Here is a 7445-nt window from a genome sequence, read left to right as displayed (position 1 = left end):
TAGTCTGGATAGTGATTCATGCCTTCATGAATTCTCTCAAAAAAAAAACTCGAGGAACACCATGAAGTAAGGTTGGTTTCAATTCAATTATATCTTCCCTCAGAAGATTAATATCCTGAAAAGGATTAGAGATATTAGTAAGGATTGTTGTGAAAAGATAATTAAGTTAACTTATGGAGAGGAAAAAAATTACGCATTAGTAAAATCCTACAGACACTCCCTTTGTTGGAATATTAAATTAAAATGTTAAGAATAAATAAGGTTAATAGCATGAGTTTTAGAAGTACAAGAGTCATAAGTTTAGAAGGGGAAGAGACATAGGTTATGGAAGAATAAGAGTCACTCACTCCTTTATGATATTTTATCTTTATGATATTAAAATAGGAGTTTAATTTATATCTATTGGTATGTCTATACGTTTTGTTTTGAAGTCTATATAAAGGGTTATTGTAATCCTTGTTTTATATAAGAAAAAATTGGAGAAATAAAATAAGTTTTTTGTCTTCGCTTGGGAGAATTCTAAGTTCGTAAACTTGAGAGTCAACACCCTTGTGGAAGAAATATTCTTCAATAATTCTATCAAAAATGTGAGCAGGAGATAGGAAGAAGAGGTAAGCATCATCCTCTGTCATCTGATAACAATAAAATATTTAAGCGAATCGATCAAAGATCAGAAGTACAGGTAAAAGTAAAATTCTTTTTACTAAAAATTTATTAGAAATCTTACCTTGTCTTCAAATTGTTCCATATATAAGTCCATGACTAGGCCTGTCCATCCAGGCCGGCCCGGCCCGGCCCGGGCAAAACCGGAGTCCGGACCCAGACCCGGGCCTGACCGGGCCGGGTTCCGGGCCGACCCGGTTTCTTTTCTTTTTTTTATTTTATTTAAAATTTAAATTATAAAAAAAAGACAAGAAAATTTAATAAAAAACAATAATTTTATTAATCACTTAAAATGACATAAATTACAAATAAAAAATAATAAAAATAAATTTTTTTATTAATAATTAATAAATTATTTATAAATTACAAGTACAAATTTATTTTGGAATTCATCGCATCACAATAGATAAGTACATCCCAACTAGGTTGGCACCTACTCACCTATATCACTATCATTTGCAACTATTTCCAAAATAATTATTTACAAATTTTAAGCTAAGATATAAAAATTACAATTTAATTAATATTATTTATTCTTTATATCTATCTGCTAGTCCCAATTCTTCAATTCTAACCATCCGATCGATGCCTTGCGTTCGCTTCTCGTACCTCCACCAATCTTGTAAGCACATCACCGCTTGTACAGTATACGGATCTAAGCATGTCATGTGGTCATCGATCAAACGTCCTGCTATGCTGAAGGAGGATTCCGAAGCTACCGTCAAAACCTGCACTGTTAGTAAGTCACGAACCATGGTGGAAAGTATATGATATGAAACTGATCCATATACTTTCCACCATTGCAAAATATCTAAAGCATTTCCTTGATATTTAACTAAAGAAGCAGATAAATATTCATCTATTTCTATTTAACTAAAGAAGCAGATAAATATTCATCTATTTTAGAAACCTCCAATGATGACGATCCAAGTCCATATCCACCAGTTAGCTCAGCTACTATTGCATATCTATCAAAACTTACACTTTTACCTCGGGATGAGCTCGAAGAAACCGAAGTTGTAGATTGTTGTGTAGCTACACCATGTCTAGCTGCATACTCATCATATAAGGTTTGAAAATAATTTCTAATAGTTAAATGATGAGTAGTAGCAGTAAGGGTGGTTCCATCATCTAAGTCTATAATCTGATTACCATACAAGGATTGTAACAAACTTCGAATGCCAATATCCTTCAAGCATGGATCAATAAGAACCCCCAAACCAAAAATATGAGGAATAGGCCTAAAGTACTTATTAAATTTGCTGTCCATTTGAAAAATCATATGTCCAAAAGTATCATCCATACGATATTTCCCAAAAAATTTTGAATATTTAAAATTTGTAAAGCAGCTAAAGTAATGATTGGATAATAACAGCCAGATAATAACATTGTAGCATCATAAAAAACTTGTAATATTTTATTTAAATTACATATAATTGTTCATTCATCTTCAGTTATTCCATAAGTGCTAGCAGAACTAGAACTAAAAGCATAATAATTTATAAAATCAGTTATAATGTCTTTATATTCTATTGCTACACTTAACATTGCATATGTGAAATTCCACCTATGGTCAACATCTTTTGGAATTAGTCTGGGCTTTATATTTTTTTTTACAAAATTATTTCTAACTTTTAAGTCTTTGTTCAGAAGCATTATGCATATAAGCAACTGTTCTAACCTTTTCTATCATGGGTTTAATTTCAGTAAATGCACTTTAAAAAATTAAATTTAAAATATAACAAATACACCTAATATGAAAAAGATCACCATGACATGGCAATGATAAAGTTGATCTGATAAAATCAACAGCTACATTGTTATTACTTGCATTATCTAGTGAAAGAGAAAATATTCTTTTTGAAATTTCTAATTTCATAGGTTCTTCAATTATTAAATTTGTAACATTAATACCAGTATGTGATTCTTCTATTACAATAAAAGAAACAACTCTTTTAAACATTTGTCAATTTTTATCAATCCAGTGTGCTGTGATACATAAATATCCAGTTTGTGCTCCAGGTGTCCAAATATCAGAAGTTAAAGAAAATTTACAGTTTAAATTTTTAAAATAAAAAATTATTTTTCTTTGTTCCTCCTGATAATATTTTAAAATATCACGTTGACAGGTTTAACGAGAAAATTTTTTAAATGCAGGATAAAAACCATCTCTAAACATATCTTCAAATTCATCATTTTCTACTAATTTAAAAGGAGGTTTTTAAGAATGATAAACCTGATTACGCATTTCCTGGCTCTGGCAGCGTCATAGTTCCAACTACCGAGACTACCAGAAGAGGAGGATTGAGAAATCATAGATTGTCGGATATCACCTTGAGGAGTTTGGCCTTTGTTGTGTTTATCTAAATGGCGTTTGAGGTGGTTGGTGCCGCTCTTATGATGATCTTGAAAAATCTTGCCGCACAATGCACACTTAACCTTCTAGGTGAGAATCCTACCGTGTTCATCCTTGGTGACGTTGATCTTCTCGTAAAAATTCCACACATTGGATCATGGCCTTTTAGGAGCTCTTGGTGCAGATTCGTCGCCACCGGATTCGGGATTAACTTCGGTAGGAGTATACCTAGTAGGAGGACTCATTTCAAGATCGGGAGATAGGTTTTTCTCTTTATAATCAGATCCGGAAGTCATTTGATGAAAGGATTAAAAAGTATAAGAGAGTATAATAGTATAAGAGAGTACAAGAGTATAAGAGAGAAGTAGATAAGTTTTGGTGTAAAGAAAACAAATGAAACCCCCCCTCTATTTATAGAACTAGCCCCCTAAGCAAATGACCAAAATAACCTAACAAAATAGCCGTTTTTGATCGTTTTTAGGGACAAAACGGTCAATTAGCACCGTTTATGGCCGTTATGCTGGCCGGGCCCCGGGCCCGACCACAACGATCAATTTCTGTCGACCGGTTTGGGGCGGGCGCCGGGTGGGCCTGGACCTGCCCGTTTTGACCACAACCGGTCACTCTTGTGAATTTGTGGACGCGGAGCCAGGCCGGGCTGGCCCGAACCCGACCTAATTGGCAACCGGTCACCTATGGTGACTGTTGCCACCGGGCGCGGCTCCGGACCCAGGCTGCCCGGCGCCCGGATTTCTTGCTCGCCGCGCCCGGCGCTTTCCGGGCAGGGTCGCGGCCCGAGCCGGGCCGCGCTGAGACCAAGCCCCGTACCCGCCAGGCCCGCGGGGGCCTGGGCCGGCGGGCTTTTTGGACAGGCTTAAGTCCATCCCATGCTTACAATGTGCAACATTTTCATGAGTCAAAATTACCCCCTTGGGATGGCCAGTGGTTCCACTTGTATACGTTATCGTGCGTATATCGAGAGATCGAGGAGGATTAGGTTCTGAAGCAAATTCTTTACCCTGGCACATTAACAAATTTTGTGTGAACATGGGGGCCACACCTACGCAGTGTGCCCACTCCGAGCGCCGGGAAACAGCCAAGCTGCGCGCATACGCTCAGTGCCGGCCCACCCCAAGAAATTCATGTGCATCATTTATAAATACACTGAATAGTCTTTAGGGTTTTCTGCCCACGGGAGAAAAATTTTAGTGGGGGGGGGGGTTCGGCTGCAGGTCAGAGAAAAAAAGGGATGTTTTGTGGCCGGTGACTTAAAAGAGATATAGATCTGAGATCTTGAGGAGAGAAAAAGAGAAAGCTTGGAGGGATTATACAAGAGAGGTCAATTTCTTTTGGGTAAAAATCAAAGCTTCTTCTTTGGGATGAGCTTGTGGGTTGTACAAGTCGTCGGTATTCTCCTTCATAGTGGAATCTCTCCTCCTCCTTCCTCATGGACGTAGGTAAGTTTGCTGAGCCACATAAATCTCGTGTCTTTACTATTTTCTAGGTGTTGGCTATTGCTTGTAGGTTCTCTTGATAAGTCGGTCCTAGAACTGATGAGAGAAAAAGTGTATATCTCACTTTATTGAGATATTTCACTTTCTATTCTTGTTTCCTTTGTGAAACGAGAATATAGAGGTTGACTTGAGCTTTTGTGACAATAAAAATCAGGACTTTCTCTCAGATTATATCGCTTCCGCGGTGTGAGGGCATGTCTCTGCGCCCAACAATTGGTATCAGAGTTGTTATTCAGATTGAGAGTGGTGTAGCTTTTGCTTTGAGGTGGTGCTTGGCAATTTCCTGAGAGAAGCGGATTTATTAATACAAGCATTGGATGGAAAAGCAAAACCGTTAAAGTTGGAAAGTATGAGATCAGAAAGTTTAATGGGAAGAATGATTTTTCTTATTAGAGGATGCAGATGAAAAACTCATTAATTTTGTAAAAATTGCACAAGGCTTTAGCTGGAAAAGAGAAGAAGCATAAGGATATGTCTGATGAGGATTGGGAGGAGTTGGATCTAGAAGCACGGGCGTTGATTATCCTTTGCCTTGAAAGGGATGTAGCTTTATTGGTAGATGAAGAGCGTAACAAACTGGATCTATTTGAAATTCAAATTGTATACTTACAAGATAGAGGAGGGCCCATCAATCCAGGAATACATCAACAAGTTTGATAGGATAATATCATACTTAAAGGACATAGACGTGATAGTTGAAGACGAAGATCAGGCGTTTCTACTACTTTTATCTCTGTCGAAGTTTTATGAAAACCTGGTGCAAATATTGATGCTTGTGGAAGATAATTTGACAATGGATGAGACTAGAATGGCGCTTCTAGCGGATGACCTTCGGAAGATTACAACCTGTAATAACCGTGATTTTTGATACTAGTTAAAATAATTTTTTTAGTATTTTAAAATATAAAATTATTATTTTCAAAAGAGTATTTATATTTTCTCGATTTTCTAGAATTTTTTACGATTTAAAAATCTGATTCTATATTTATTTAGGTGATTTTGATAATTATAAATTAACTTGTTACTATAAAAACTTTTCAAACAATAGTTGTTATACTATTGTTTTGTTAATATAAGTATTGTATTAGTTATAATAATTTTTCCTAATTATTCTTATATTTTTTCCTTAATTTTTTCCCTTAATTATGTTTTAATTAACCCTAATCCTAACCCTACCCTATAAATACCCATGTATAAATTCCCTCTCCCTACCTCGTTTCTCACGCCGCCCTACCTCTCTTTTCTCTCTCTCCTCTACCCGCTTCTCTCTCTCTCTCTCTCTCTCTATCTCCTCTCTCTCTCTCTATCTCCTCTCTCTCTTATTTCTTCCTCCCCCTCAACCACCACACGAACCCATCAACTCCACATGCCACAACCCCGAACACCACATCCGGGCTTGCTCGATCACTAAGCAAGTTCTCCTCATCCAGCCCTCCACCAGTATGCGCCCTCCTCCCCTCCGACACCACCCGCAACTCCACCACCTTCTCATTGCATCCACCGCCTCCGGCCCAACCTCCTCTCTCAGCCGCGTAGCAAAGCCACCCGTCCTCACTCCTCTCCCGTCAAACTCTACCTACTTCATCCGTTCCGGAGCCCTCTACTCGCTTCGACCACCACCCTCAAATTTTCGACAACCCGCCGCCTTCACCGCCCACCCGCGTTTTTGTCCATCCGTTAGCACTCGCCTCCATCACAGACAGCCAGCCTTAACCACTGCGCCCTCATGCCCCTCCTCCATCAGATCCAGCCCACCCTCGCCTCCGCCACCGACCCGCCCGTCGCCAGTTCAGCATCTAGGCCGCCCTCGCTAACCGCCCAACGGCCCTGACCCACACGCTGCAGCCACCGCCACCCTCCTTCCCAACAAACAGATCCGACCCGCCACCTCCTACATATCCGCGACGTCGAGCGCGTTACAATGGAGGTCAACGTCGATCCAACGCGTCGGTAATTTTGCCAAAATAAGGCTAGGAAAAATTCCAAGGCAAAGGATAATTTTGAGGAGTTTAATCATGATTCAAATACAAACTCCCAACGAAGATGAACTAGTTCAACGTTGATTCAACGACACGAGCTAATTCAAATATCAACATGCTAATTTTGGTTTAAGATTTCGGCAACAGTCAGACGATAAACGCAGTACCGGAAGAATTTTAGACTATTCGATAAAATACTGAATAGACTAAAAGTTGAAGAAGTCAAAGAATTGAAGGCTAGGCCTACCATATCCAAAATATTCTAGTCTCTTCTATAAAAGAATGAAGCTGAAATACTTTGGAGGGGGGTATTTGTAAGCGTCAAAAATTACTTATAGATTCCTGCACGCAGCTCGAGATGAAAAGAATACGATGAATGTTGATGTTCGAGTTAAAGAGGATTATTTGATGATAGATGGAAGTAAAGAAATGCACGAAGCAATGAAGCAATGAAGCGATGAAGCAACAACGAGATTTAGAATGCATGGTTCGAGAAAAAAAATGGATGCATGAGTATGAAGAACTAAAATTTCGACCATGATGCAATTCTAATCCAAAAAGCACAAAAGACAAAAATTATAGGTATTTTCATCATCTTTCCAACTCAATTTGAATCTCCTTATTCTAAGGTCGGATGAAAGAATTAGAACCAAAATACCAAATTTTGTACAAACTATCTCGCACATGTGCGAGACACCCCGAACTGTCTCACTTTTTCGACGGTTTTTTATCGGTTTTGACAGTTCTAGAGCCTTCCTAACTACCTTGAGGATATCCTTAAATATGAGAGAGTTGTTATTAACTAAAGATAAGGCTAAATCATAAATTTCTTATCCAAAAATAGGTCCTCCGAAGCCTATAAATACACCCCTATGGCCCCTATACACGAGAATCGAAAATTAGGAGCTTTGAGACGAGGTGCTGACCTTATGA

The 7445-nt window shown here is 38.4% G+C and overlaps 1 pseudogene; it reads right to left on the bottom strand.

Moving 5' to 3' along the window:
• Positions 1-4047, bottom strand: part of LOC109821024 — a 14122-nt pseudogene extending 10075 nt beyond the window's left edge.

Source organism: Asparagus officinalis, chromosome 8, assembly GCF_001876935.1.
Source record: "Asparagus officinalis chromosome 8, Aspof.V1, whole genome shotgun sequence".
Lineage (NCBI taxonomy): Eukaryota > Viridiplantae > Streptophyta > Magnoliopsida > Asparagales > Asparagaceae > Asparagus > Asparagus officinalis.
The sequence above is the reverse complement of the archived record's forward strand: the minus strand, read 5'-3'. Positions and strand labels throughout refer to the sequence as shown.